The sequence below is a fragment of the Grus americana genome, chromosome 3 (genome assembly GCF_028858705.1).
Source record: "Grus americana isolate bGruAme1 chromosome 3, bGruAme1.mat, whole genome shotgun sequence".
In the NCBI taxonomy this organism is placed as follows: domain Eukaryota; kingdom Metazoa; phylum Chordata; class Aves; order Gruiformes; family Gruidae; genus Grus; species Grus americana.
In genome coordinates, this window is record NC_072854.1 from 47467384 (window position 1) to 47482948 (window position 15565).

Consider the following 15565-nt stretch of genomic DNA (forward strand, 5'->3'; position numbering starts at 1 on the left):
CTTCACCAGGCACTTATTGCTCCTCTCTACATGCTGGATGTTTGTGCTTGAAGAAAATTAAACTGTTACCACTCCATGGAGCCCTCTTGATCTTCCTTCTTAAATTGTAAGAGATCTTTTTAGTTTCAGAAGCAAGTTCTTTGAAAGAAAACCCACAAACTTTAATCCTCAAAGTGTTGAGAGCCTTTTAGATAGGTAAGAATTTTAAAAATTTCAGGATCTTAACAGGACTAAAGTGCATTCAGTTAACCAAAGAAATAATAAAAATAATGCTGGATTTAAATGAAACTATTAGAGACCGGTTTGTTTTAGGAGAAGATGCCCTCAAACCCAATTTCAAGAAGTATAGAAGATTCTTGAAAAAAAAAAAAAATTATTCTTAGTTTACTGTTGTCAATATATACCCCAAGTAACATTTTCTTAGCATATCATGTAAAGCATGCATTGTGAAAAGTGTGCAGTAAATTTATAAAACTAGTTGATTAGAACAGTTTTCCATGAAATTACTGCAAAGACTTGTAATTTCCTACATTTAAGCTGCTTAAATTGATTTGTAGCTTGTCCAAAAACATCTGTATGACAATACAAAAAGTGAGATTTATAATAACAAAATGGCACTATTCAAAGCTGAATGTTGCAATAACGTTCAATTAATTATAATGTACATTTGTCCATAGTACTAACAATTCTCTGTTAAAGCCTGAATTGTGTATGAAAACCCAGTTTTTAAGTTAAAAGCCTGAGAATGACCAGAAACATTGAAGGCAGCAAATCTACTACTGTTGCCCTTAAAAATTTCAGGGATGCCTATTAAACTAGATGTACACTTTAAAGCATTCCGTAATCTCATCATTGTCTGAATCCTGCACAGATAACTGCCAGCTATCATCCGGCATATGGGATTACTATGGCAGTCCATATGCTTTGTAACAGTTGGTGTTCAAATGAAAATTTGCAAAGTCAAATAAGAAGGTGGCCCAGGCAGCAAAGCCTAATTACTAGCAGCTACAACAAGCTGCCAGCTCCAACTCAAAATATTTTGCCGTCAGTTTGGTTTTTTTAAACTGAATTGTATTAACCTGTTTTACAGCTCCAAAAACATACTGACAACATGGACCTGTATTTGTACAATAAACTTAAGACCCAATAAGCTTGATTTGATATGCTACAGATGATTTGAAGGAGGACATTTATTCTGTTTTGTTTATCCGAGCCATGCTTTATAAAGTATCTGTAGTTCAGGCTTGTCAGTATGCCTTCATGTGATCAAAAATATTACACTTCTTGAGAAGTATTGGCCCAATTCTAAACTCAAAGTGTGCTTGCTACAACATACTTCAAGCACAAAAAATCTGATTCATTTCCATCTCAAGTCACTTTTTCAGATTCAGCCTTTTTTCTGACACTTTTCTTCTGTTTTCTGTATGTTTCTAAAAGCTGCCCTGGAATTCTTCTGATTTTCTTGCTCATTTAAAGCTATGTACCTTTCTCTCTAAACTTGAACCACTGCTAAACTATTGAAGTGGATCTCTTGATCATCCCTACTTTCTGCACTGGGTTTGCATCATTACGGTCTTCTCTGGATAAATCTACACTAAAAATTTAGTGTGCAGGATGGTGGGGTTGGAAGTTTGCTTTGCATCTTAGTGCGTTAGTGTGCCCTAGAGTGGACCTCTGATGTGTTCAAAACAGTTTTCTTCCTGGTGGAAGTAAAATTTAAGAAGTCATGCAAAAGCATCATACAGTGTAATGTAATGTGAACGCATTGGCAATGTCCTCCAGTTAGCTCTCTGTGCATGTGCCTAAGACAGGCAACTGCTGTGAACTTGATTTCAATAGACACAATGTGAAGTACAGTCCCAGAACTGTAATAAATCACAATAAAGGGAGCTTCTGTCTATGTATATTTGCACTGCTGCAGTCAGTAATGTAGAAGTTCGCTCTGAATGTGCAAATTGAATTCCCTTCAGCACAAGGTAACCTGGAAGATGGTCCTCAGGAGAAGTACTCCAACAGCAAAGGGGTGTCAGAGTAGGGGACCAGGCCTGACTCCAAAATAAAATCCTGTTAGTGAATTCAGGCATACTGAATCATTTCACTCTACAGATCTGCTCTTATTGTACTTTTCTGTTTGCCAGGATAAATATAATTGTACTCTCCCAGACCTCCACCTAAACCATTGGCACTCTAGGGCCCAAATTAATCCCTGCTATCTCAGTCAGCAAATGGAGGTCTCCAGTTCAGGAGTTACTCTCAGTTTCCTTTACAGTTGATAAAAAGAGGATGATTCAGGTCCTATCTCTACTGAGAGCAGAGGGAGCTTTAGCTAAATATGTTCTCAAATAATTCACTTTGGTTAGATGCCTAAAGTAAACTGGAATGAATGCAAGCTAATTAAGGCTTGTTTGGGGACAATATGGTAGACAAACAAGAAACACATTTTAAAGGAAGGATTTTTCTTTAGCTGGAGAAACTCTTGAATAATTGAAGGTAAGCTTAAGAAGAGGTTTGAAACTATTGCAGAGTTGTCAAAGTCCCTCTTCTGAGTCCATTTACCATTACTTTTACCTGTAATGATAATAGGGTTTCTATACATGACAGTTTGTAACTTTGTGTAAAGCCCCTCTACCATGTGAGTAGTCTAAGACTTTCTGTCTCCTGAGTGGAAAACAAAATAAACAACAAAAACCTCAAATCAAACAAGCAAACAAACAAAGTTTCAAGTGGTTGAACCCATAATCAGAAGACAATGAAGGTAGATAATCCAGCCTGCAGCACTGACAACTTCTAATCAAGAGTTCTTTCATGAGGTGTCAGGTACTTTCTCTGATACAGGAACTATCAAACATTGCCCTCAGGCAAGTGTACATATACTCAGGATAAAAATGTGCTCAGGAATTCAAAACCTAACCTAGATGCATCCTATTGCCACACTTCTATGCATCAATAAATCAATCCATTACTATTTCAAATAAAGTTTGCTTTCCTTGCTACCAAACATGAATATTGTCACCAGCAGTTCTTCTAAAACTGGGATGAGATAACTAATCCCTAAAAAGGATCAAGTTCTGTAGCTAGAAGAAAAAGAATTCTAATAACTGGAAATTAGCGTGTATGTATTGCATAATCATGGGGTAATATTTTTGCTTTTAACTGCAAATCTAGCATTTATTAGTAGGAATCTTCCAAGAGTTTTCCAAGGATTATCTGAGAGTCTTATTTTCTAATATATAGGATTGGGATCCTGGTAATATCTTTGGACGAAAGAACCAAAATAACATAGACATAAATTGTATTGGCTCACCTCAGAGTCATTGCTCCAGAGAAGTGATTACCAAAGTTTATCAAATACCCTGTGAGCTGAGCTTACAGTATTAGACTCTAACTTCAAGAAAATAGCAACCATGCTTATGGATTGAAATATGAAGAGACATAAACTACCAGTATCTGGAATATCTACCCACAAAATAGGGAGAAACAAATTCCTTAGTAATTCTTTTTAAACAAATACATCAAACTTCATAAGTGACAGACCAGCGGTGGTAGAAGAATGTGGCCTAGGGATATGTAAATAACTACACACCTCACGTTTCAGTAAGCCCGTTGCAGATTTCAGGGTATATGACACTACCAGGCAGTTGAAGTAGTGTCAGCAGTTTTCTGGCAAAAAATAAAACTTGCCAACATATATCTCTCTTCTGTGATTGTTCTGTTGGAAGTCAAATATGTCAAATTACAGAGGTAGAAGAAGATGCAGCTTTGAACAGTACCAAAATATTTTGGGTTTTTTCCTCATATGTTCTCCCAAGAAGCATGGAAGCAACAATACGAAAAAGACTGTTTAATTCTTTCATGCTTAATTGGGGGATATAAATGTTGACACTGTAGCCCACATGTTTGAAAAAGATCTCTATTTTTGTCTCATACCAAGGATAGCACTGGTTATTTGGCATTATTTGTTTAAAGACCAGAATATAAGTCTTTGTGCAAAAGCATCCCTATTAGTCTATTTTTCCATTAATTTCTTCTAATAAACAGCATCCAAGTGGATTCTAATGTAATGGAAATTTTACATTTGAGAATGTAAAAATTATTTTATTTTTTTTTAAACCCAACACAGTGACAGAGGCAATATCTCAGCAATGATTTGGCCATATATGGAGTTAGGTAAAATTTCCAGATGCCTGCACAAATTCTATTTGGTTTAAAGTGTTACTAGAGATCTGCTACATCATCTACAAGATGAAGTAGAAAAGTCTTACATTTCTGGCTACAGACAGTGAATAAAACTTATTGTTAAACTTTGATACTGCACTGCAGTAAGGTTTCTATCTCATGAAAATGAGACTAGTGTTTCTATTTTCTGTTGCACACATTATTGAACCTGATATTCATTAAGACATTTATTTATGTTAAAATATTAACTTACAAATTTTTCACATGCTTCTTTAAAAAACTGTTTGTATTTCTTATGAAAACATAATTTCTAGATGAACATTGAATCTTTCCATCTCTTTTAGCTATGCTTTAACATCTCATTTTTCTCTATTCTCCTTTCATGAGCATAACTAGCCTTTGAATAGATAACTAGTGAAAATTTTGCTTACTCCTCCCCCCTCAAAGAGATATAAAACGCTCTTTCCTTTTTCCTAAGTTATTCCAGATGCCTGAGACACCTTCTCATTCCTTGCATTTATTGTGTCATCTATTGTTGTCATAATAAAAATAGAGATATTTATGATTTAACAGTCTCATCTCACACCAATCCATATTACAAAAGTTTTACAAACCAGATTATTTCCATTTCACACTGCACATCTGAAGTCCAAACTCAAGTCCTAGACAGATTTAAATGCACCAAATCCATCTCTGGCTTCGCAGAATGTATAAATTCCATCTCTCCACCAGTCTGCCCTCCCATTGTTTCAAATAAATTCACCCTTAGAATTTCACTGAAGTTGAATAAGACTTTAATGTCTTTTATCTTATATAAGAAGTTCAATCACAACACACCAGCACTTGTCCTTTTCTGGCTTAATCTATTGCCTATGACCAAGCTATTGTATTCCCTAAGAAAATCTGCACATTTGCGTCTTGCTCCCTATCATTCCTCTTCTATGGTGATGAACTATGTAAGACTGCCTTATCAGAAGATGGGGAAAAAAAAAAATCACATCTGAATTCATCTTTATCTCTATGAGATTTTCATTGTATATGAATAAAGTTGTACTTAATGTCAGTTTATACATCTTTTTTATTGTGTGATGAACATCTGATTTCAGATTTTTTAATATTAAATAGCATGGGGAAAATAAATTCTCATACTTCAGGGCATAAACTAAACTAACTGTGATTAGGAAGAAGCAAATTCTCCTAGTAGCCCTTCACTGTTGATTTACAAGGCACATAATTTAGGTGAGTTTTGTTTTCCTTCACAATAACAAGGTTTTATTATTGAAGAGGCCTAAACCTGGTGAGAACTCTACATATTTATGGGAAGATACAGGCTTCTGAAATAATTTATCATGCAGAGAAAAAGGAAAAGCAAATGGAGGATGTCAGAATGAAATAAGAGATTCAGGTGGTCATACTGGAACTTGATAAGTGATTTTAAACTAGAGCTGCTAGACCTAACACACGTCTGGAATTTCAACTTCTTAAAAACTGAATAATTTCTGTGTGAAACTATACTATTAATTTTGGGGAAAAAAAAAAAAACCCTATATATATATCTATATCAGAAAAGACTAACATCCTGGAAACATGGCTCATGGTCCCCATTTTCAGGAAGTGACAAAGAGTTGTTTGCTCCTCTAGGGAAGACAAGCTGGGAGCCAATGGCGACAGCAAGGCAAAAAAAGGCATTAGCCTCACTAGCAAAACGTGCAGTTCCACAGTATTCAAGCAGGAAGAGCTGAGCAGGTCCAAGGTCAAACCAAGTAGACAAGTCAGCAAGGCAAGGTTAGGATCATCAAAGCACAAAGCCAGGAACAGACATACCTGCAACATAGCTCAAGCCAGGACCAAGATCCAGGGCCCAAGCTTCAGTGAAGCTCCTGAACCAAGGAAGAGAAGCCCCAGGAAGGCTATTTTTCACAATTTGTTGTTTTTAGAGAAGACTGATGTAAGCTTGCCAAGCTGCACTGTATCAGGGCTGATCTTGAGAACAAGCAGCTTGTGTTCAAGCTCCGCTCTGATACAGTGCAGCTGGTGTACCCAGTGACTAAAACAGCGCTGATAACACACCAATGTTTTAGTAATTGCTGAACAGTTTTAGCAATGCCTCAAGGCCTTCTTTTTCCCCACTCTGCCCCTCCGAACAAGTGGGTGTGGGGGTGTACAGGAAGTTGGGAGGAGACACAAACAGGACAAGAGGATATTCCAAACCATACAATGTCATGACCAGCAATATAGGTTCAGGGAGAGGAGGAGGAAGGGGGAAAGTTCTTGGTTATGGCATTTGTCTTTCCAAGTAACCGATATGTGTGATGAAGCCCTGCTTCCCTGGAAATGGCTAAACATCTGCCTGCAGAGAGGAAGTAGTGAATGAACTTCTTATTTTGCTTGGCTTGAACATACTGCTTTGCTTCACTTATTAAATTATCTTTATCCTGACCCACAAGATTTCTTGCTTTTGCCCTTCCAATTCCTTTCCCCATCATGCTGGGCGGGGGTGTGATCAAGCAGCTGGGTTGGGGTTTAGCTGCTGGCCAGGGTCAACCCACCACAGCACTAGAAATAACCTTAGATACCAGACAGCCAATAAGCCTGTGGCAGCACAGTTTTAAATTTCTGAGACTCCTGCATTTAATGAAAGAGATTAATAGACTGTTTACAACAGTTACAAAGTACAGTGTGCAACGCTTGCATGCATACTATTCATCATGTCAACCATTCTACCTTAATGTCTAAAGTATTACAGGATAAAGTAATTTTCTGCCTTTGAATGCTAGTGAATGTGAAAAGTATTTTTTTTCCTGTATCAATCTTGCTTGGTATAGGTATGCTGATCACATGTGCTTCTTTCAAAAACTAATGTACAAAATCATAAACACAAGTCTCCATTTTATTGATGTGCTTAAATTAAGAATTAACAGAAAACAAAAGACTCCAAAATTCCATAAACAACTGTAGTTTATCATCCCCAATTAAAATTCACATGCCATAAACAACTTAGTTTACATGCACACAAAGAAGTCACATTTTGTAACTGCATTAGTATAATTAACTCTCTAATAACCATAGGGGTCCAATCTTCTGCAGGTAACAATCGAGGTCTCATTCTTTCTACATCATAAGTAAATCCTTGAGTAGACCCTCTATATTTTCCATTGTGCATGAGATTTTTAACACATTATTCCCTATTCTAATTTATCTATTCATCAGCATAGTATTTTGTAAATCTCGGTTAAGGTCTTCATAATGAAATCAGCTTCACCTGACAAGTCCTAACACTTTAGGTTCTAAGATGATAAAAAAATAAATTATGTTTTAAATATGTATTACCACACTATAAACTGAACTTAGAACTGTTTAATGGTAGCAGAACCCAAGGAGAAGACATTTTATTCCATATGAGTAATTTTTTTTTGCACAACCTTGCAATCTTTCCAAATTATCTGTATCTTATGAGGCATTCACTAGATTGATTTCCTCTTGACCTGTTTTGCAGGCATCAAAACCATAAAATCTTTCTATTTAAAGATCAGTCATTTGTCTTTAGAAATCTTCCCATACTCAAATTTATCTTCGGACACAAGATATTGACTCCTAGACCTTCCCTGCTACATCTTCCTAGTACTTCTTCCATGTCTGTTTCTAGAAATTAAAACCTGCTCAAGACAGATCTGTGACACCAAAACCAACTGGCATGGTATGACTCATATCTCCACTACCTGCTGGGAAGTCAGTGTTCCTGGTCTATTCTAATTCACTAGCTATACTTGGAAATTGTTTTGGAGAGTCCTATTTAGCACAAGAAAAACAGTGCTAGGGAGTGTATTAACTATTTAACCATAACAAATTGACTTAGAATCATAGAATGGTTTTGGGTGAAAGGGACCTTAAAGATCTAGTTCCAACCTCCCTGCCATGGGCAGGGACACCCTCCACTAGACCAATTGCTCAAAGCTACATCCAACCTGGCCTTGAACACTTCCAGGGAGGGGGCATCCACAGCTTCTCTGGGTAACCTGTGCCAGTGCCTCACCACTCTCATAGTGAAGATTTTTTTTTCCTAGTATGTAATCTGAATCTACTCTTTTTTAGTTTAGAGCCATTTCCCTTTGTCCTATCACTACATGCCCTTGTAAACAGTCCCTTTCCAGCTTTCTTGTAGCTCCCCTTTAGATACTGGAAGGTTGCAATAAGGTCTCCCTGGAGCCTTCTCTTCTCTAGGCTCTCAGCCTGTCTTCATAGGAGAGGTGCTCCAGCCCTCTGATCATCTTCATGGCCCTCCTCTGGACTCACTCGAGCAGATCCATGTCTCCTAGTGCTCAGGGACATTCCTTTGTAATCTTTAATTTATTCATGTAAATATGATTTAATATCTTAAAAAAAATTCTTACTCTAACTTTTCTCATCTACTTCTTCAGTTTCTTCTTCTCTGCCTTCTCACGTCTCTTCTCTTCTGCATCTGTCTAGATCTTAACCGCATTAAATCCAAACAGCATGGGAAAAAAAGTCAGATTACCAGAATTAACTCAAACCATTAAATTATTCACTCAAATATATTAGCATTCTTCCTTGCCCTTAATTAAGATTTAACATCAATATCAAAAATTATGTTGATTGCATTTCAAGCCATTTCAAGCTTTCTCTACGTATTTCATGCTTCTGTTACATAGCTAAGGGTCACTTGAAACTTCTTTAGTGCAGTGAATTTGAGTAGGTAACATACTTGAGCCTGGGAACTATTTATGCTAGCATTCAGCTTGTTCAATCAGTATTTCTCCTTCAAAATCTAAAAGTTTCTTTTAGATTAATTTCTTAATTCTTTTTGTCTTCAGTATAAATTATATGAAGAATAAAGCCTTTGATTTTATGTAGCACTTTTTAAAAATAACTATTTGTATAAGCATCAGGTGATTCATGTCTAGCATTTCTAGTACCAAGTCTTTTTCCTTTCTTCCCTCCTTGATGTGATATTTAGATTATAAAAGTAAATGAAATCAAAAAGTGTTAAAAATCACTTGAGAACTAAAACAATAAGATAATTCTAAACAACTAGCTAACATATTGCTTTAGTGGAATTTAAGAAGGGAGAAGCAGCACTACTTGATTATTTAAGCCCCAAAATTTCAATATTTACTTAGAAAAAAATAAAAATAGAAGAAATACAATAGATCAATCACAAACACTACACTAGAACATTATATGGAGTGTTTTATAGACAGACAGAAATTACAGACAAAAGCAATACTGTGTCCTTCACAGTTAAGACTTCAGACCATAAGGACTGTCCAAAACCTACACAAATTTAAGGAAAGTAGCAACATAGTGAACAAAGCAAAATTTCCCATTTACAAAGCAAGGAGTAGGGTCAGTAACATGAATGAAGAGAAACTTCAATACCTGAAAGAGTTTCATTCTGCATTTGTTTAAAAAAGCAGTAATCTAAATATATGACCATTTGGTGAAGATTTAAAATTGTTGTATTTCCAAAGTCTACAATTTGTTTTGAAGCATTCCATGGTAGAGATTCGTTTCTCCTTCCACATTATTGCTCCTTGGTGGTGGGGGAGATGAGACAGGAAAAAATATAGAAGCAACCGAGACTAGTAGAAAAGATTATGCACTAACCAAGTTAATGGAAATCATAAGAAATAAGATTTTTTGGATATCGGATAGAGGTCAAGATCCAGGAAGATAAGTTTTGAGCTAGCAGGCTGCAACATTTCGAGGATACGTACTGAAATTTTGGCAGCTGAAGTGGGAGGAAGCTGTGAATATGTGGTGAGGTAAACAAAAGCTGAAAATGGAAATCTTGAAATCCAAACAAACAATTTTGACACATTTTCCAGCTGGAGCATCAAGCTGACAATTAAAAATCACTGACTTAACATAGTCAGACACAATAGAAACACAAACATTGGCAGAAAACAATGTGAGAAAGAATATGGCACACATCAAGGTGCATTACAAACTGTTAATGAGAAAATAGAATTCAGGAAACAACAGGGAAAAAATCAAAACAGGAAATGCAATAAAATAAATCAGTGTGAAATGCTTCATAAGCTTGGGAGCCAACAAGCCCTTCTGGGCACCCAAGAACACACTTGACCAAAAGATTTCTAATACCTCTAGTTTATTAGCTTTACTTCTCCAAAATAACACTCATGACACATCAAGTGTGTACTTAAGCTATCATTTTCTGCGAAGATTACTCTTTTTATACTGTGCTTGCCTGCTGCCAGCAGTTTGGCAAAGCTCTCTACTCCTTTCACTAGTCAATTATCTGCAGGATTCATTCTGCAAGCCCACCTGCCTAAAAATCTGAACTGAATGAAAACAAACACTCCAGCCTATAACTCACCAGCATTTTTCAATTATTTACTGTTACAAAGATCATGTTGTCTTGAATCTCTCTTTAGGTCCATGACTCTCCCACTTCAGACTTGAAACAGATGATAAATCACAAATTTTGGTAGGTTCAGTTCTCTAATACACACCAGAACTCTATGACAGACTGGAACAGATGCACCAGATACTTCAGATATCCTTCCTGACATTTCATCCAAAAAAAAGTGATTACCCTAGATAGTAAGACACAACAGTTCTAAAAGAGTTTAAAGATAAAAAAGTTTCAATAGAGTGTATTTTTTTATTCATAAAATCATCAGCAAATGACTTTAAAATGACGGAAAGACAAAACCCCCCCAAAATTATAAATCTAGTCATTGTTAATAACTGATCATTCTAACACAAAATCTTTAGGGCAATGGTAGATTAGCACAAGGGATCAGATGGATGTGGCAAAGGGCATGGATCCAAAGCTTAGTAACTGAAGTCTGTGGCCTGAAAAAGAAGGTTAGGCTCAGGAAACAGTCACGCTACTACCTAACAGCCATTTATTACTGTATTACTGATTACTGACCACTTGGTTCAAAGTTACTAGAAGAAACAATTAGAAAGGATGAGGACATTTTATGTTTTTTAATGAAAAAAGATTATCAGCCCTCATTTCAGCAGAGGTCTGTACTGCATAAGCCTCTAACTGACCAACTGAAAGCTTAAAAGATTATATGACTTCAAATAGTTACCCTTCTGCATTACTATTATTATTTGTTCATGTGAAAACCCCTTGGCCTATCACTACATGCCCTTGTAAACAGTCCCTCTCCAGCTTTCTTGTAGGTCCCCTTTAGATACTGGAAGGTTGCAATAAGGTCTCCCAGGAGCCTTCTCTTCTCTAGGCTGAACAAGCCCAACTCTGTCAGCCTGTCTTCATAGGAGAGGTGCTCCAGTCCTCTGGTCATCTTCGTGGCCCTCTTCTGGACTCACTCCAACAGCTCTGCTCCATGTCCTTCTGTTGGAGGCCCCAGAGCTGGATGCAGTACTCCAGGTGGGGTCTCATGAGAGTGGAGTAGAGGGGCAGGATCACCTCCCTCGACCTGCTGGTCACACTTCTTTTGATGCAGCCCAGGACATGATTGGCTTTCTGGGCTGCAAGTGCAAGCTGCCAGCTCATGTTGAGCTTCTCGCCCACCAAGACCCCCAAGTCCTTCTCCTAGGGGCTGCTTTCAATCCATTCCTCACCCAGCCTATAGTCGTGCTTGGGATTGTGCCGACCCACGTGCAGGACCTTGCACTTGGCCTTGTTGAACTTCATGAGGTTTGCACGGGCCCACCTCTCCAGCCTGTCAAGGTCCCTCTGGATGGCATCCCTTCCCTCCAGTGTGTTGACCGCACCACACAGCTTGGTGTCATCGGCAAACTTGCTGAGGGTGCACTCGATCCCACTGAACACATCACTGACAAGGATGTTAAACAACACCAGTCCCAGTACCGACCCCTGAGGAACACCATTCGTCACCGTTCTCCACTTGGACATCAAGCCATTGACTGCAACTCTTTGAGTGCAACCATCCAGGTAATTCCTTATCCGCTGAGTGGTCCATCTGTCAAATCCATGTCTCTCCAATTTAGAGACAAGGATGCCGTGTGGGACAGTGTCAAATGCCTTGCGCAAGTCCAGGTAGATGACATAAGTTGCTATTCCCTTATCCACAAATGCTGTAACCCCATCATAGAAGGCCACCAAATTTGTCAGGCACGATTTGCCCCTAGTAAAGCCATGCTGGCTGTCACCAGTCACCTCCTTGTTTTCCATGTGCCTGAGCATAGTCTCCAGGAGGATCTGCTCCATGATCTTGCCAGGCATGGAGGTGAGACTGATCGGCCTGTGGTTCCCTGGGTCTTCCTTTTTTCCCTTCTTAAAAATGGGGGTTATGTTTCCCCTTCTCCAGTCAGTGGGAACTTCACTGGACTGCCAGGACTTCTCAAATGTGATGGATAGAGGCTCAGCAACTTCATCTGACAGTCCGCTCAGGACTCACAGATTCATCTCATCAGGTCCCATGGACTTGTGCACCTTCAGGTTCATTAGATATTCTCAAACCTGATCTTCTCTTACAGTGGGTAGTTCTTCATCCTACCAGTCGCTGCCTTTGCTTTCTGAGGCTTGGGTGATGTGGCTAAAAAATATTTTATTTCCCACAGCGTCATCTTCTGACCAAATTCATCTTATATATAACAAAATCTTAGGTTCCATCCAGTCAGGGGAGACAATTGTGTCATTCTGACATAAACTTATTCACTCACATATATAGCTTCACATATACATGTTGCTAACAAAAAGTCCCTACTTGTAATTCAAATAACTTCATCATTAACAGGAAGAGAAAAGATATTACACATTTGCAGTAGTTCTCATGTTTAAAGAGAACTAGCTGTAACAAAAATTTCTGCATCCTGGGAAATTTATTTATTCAGTTTCTACTGCAAGAAGAGAAAAAAATATTTTTCATTATTTCTATTACAGAAGAGATATCATTATACTTCTTGTTGCTCATAAGTTTTTTTTTTTTTTACCTTTACATTTTATGCTATTTTAATAGCAATGTATCAATTTCATTCATATTGTGGCATAATGTGATAATATATTTAGGTCCTTGGACTATATTTTTTAAAACTTAGGCCTATTGTTGGGTTTAGTATGTATTGAGGCATGTTATTTTTTTTTTTTTCCAGAAGTGCCTCATTTCTTTCTTGTACCGTACCACTAGAGACTTTGAGATTTTGAAGTAGTTGTCCCTTAGAACATTCAGTGTTAATCTTGCTACCTAGCTGAGATAAGAGACCATCTGGGAATTGCCAACACGCAAAATATTTTGAGTTAAGAAATAAAGTTTATATTTCATTTGAATTATTTCTTTTAAAATTAAGTATAAACTATCTAAATGAGATTATTCTAAAGGCATATCTGTTGTGAACTGTGGAGTGAGAAACACAACTAATGAGTGCAGTAAAATATATTTTGAATAAGTTTCGAAGCATTTTTTCCTCATAAAATTATGATCTCTTAAAGGCACACATAACATCTAGGAGAAAGGTATATTTGTACATATATGTGTGAACTAATTCAAAATAGCTATCAAGATTTAGGATTAATTATGTGAGAGGATACAAGATGTTTCTACTAGTAGTATCTTGGTATTTCTTCATGACTAAATAAATGAAATAGTAAAGTATTTAAATATCTGATCCCACTATGTCTGCATACACAGTATACTGTAATATGTGGTTAGATTGTTTTCTGTAGATTCTCCAACTGGTTTTCTAAAAGTATAACATATCTATCCATATATATGTACTTAAAATAGAACTACTTGCAGCTGCAATGGGGAATGAGAAGATTTTCAATTTGTCTATATTTTTGTTCAAACTTTGGGCCAGATCTTCTTCAACCAGGGTCTAAATACCCAGCTGATGCTCTTGCTTGTTTGTGTCAATCAAGGAACTGACAGAAACAATAAGTATGAATTTTAACTTCAGTGATGTCACAGAAAAGCAATCACAGACCCTGACGGTTTTTGGCTTTAGACTTCTGGGTTTTCTGCCAAATATGTAATCCCAGGAAATAGCATATTTGGCCACAAAATATACACATGCCAATTGTATTACCATATGAAAAGTAAATTATTTTTTTACTTATTTCTTGTGTAGTAAAGCTAAACTATAAACTTAAGATCTGTAGTAGCTCTGATAAGGCAAATAAATTACTTGTGTACTATGTATAAACTCAGGACTTTGGTTTAGGCAGATGATGTTGAAAAAAATCTTGAAAGTAGGATAACTTTATATATAGTAGATTTTATTAAAACAATAATAATAAAAATCTCACAAAATAAGAATTCTTTTTTCCTAAATAACAATGCCATTTGCCTTCGAGATAATTTCAAATTATTTCTTTAGGCTATGAGCTGACAAAGAATATTGACATTTTATATCCTATCAGCTTAGTTCTCAGAATGTGATTACAGGTTTTTCTCATTTTATATATATATATATATATATGAAACATTCATCCCCGCAGCAAAAAAGGTTAAAACTTAATAGAGAACACGTACAAGAACTTGCCCTTCTTTCTACAGAACTATCTAAAGATGTAAAAGAAGCGTGTGCATTCAGTGAAACAACAAAGTGAGCCCAAGCTTCTCTAGATAATATGAAATACATCTTCCTTTAATATTCTTACAATTTTCCCCTGAGTTTCAAAACAATTTTTCTTACAGGACCCATTTTTAGCCTGTGAACTGCAAGAATATGTTGTGCTACACAGAGTGTATTTTTTTCACATTTGCCTGGAGAGTCAGTTGTCACTAATTGAACTTACTTTTATCCCTGTGTCTTCCAAATCTTCTTCTTCAGTTGTATCCTATATTAAGAAATGTAAATCCTCTCACAATAACACTGGCTTAGAGATAAGATGTTGGACCAGCATCTCTAAGAGAAAAATAACCCATTTTTAGATCATAAAGTGTTCCACAGGCATCTACTCTTTTGAAAGTCTTATTCTTCACATATTTTACTAACACATCTCATTTGTGATTAATTTCCTGCTGTTTTGACTTAATCGTGTTAGAAATGTCTCCCATAGTATCTGTAGGGTCAAAGGACTCAACAGAAGGGCTCATTCTTCCCTCAGGCTGAAAGCATGGATTGTATCACTAGATTTCTGGAAATTCTTAAGTTGAAGCACAACTGTGGAGGGACATTTACTTCCATGACATGCTAGCCTGAATTCTGTTTACTTTTTGGGATAATTTTTGTTTATTTAGTTAAATCCAACAATGTATCTGGGAAACTCCATTTGAGGACCACAGTTTAACCCAGTACTACTTATTAACCATACAACCAATCAAGAAAAAAACCTCCAATATTTTTGATTCCTTTAAAAGGAAACATTTTTCCACATCATTTTCCTTACCTATTTTCTTCAAATCTTTCCTACTCAGTTAGGGACATTTATCTTGATGAGAAATCCTCATTTATCAGACTTTAT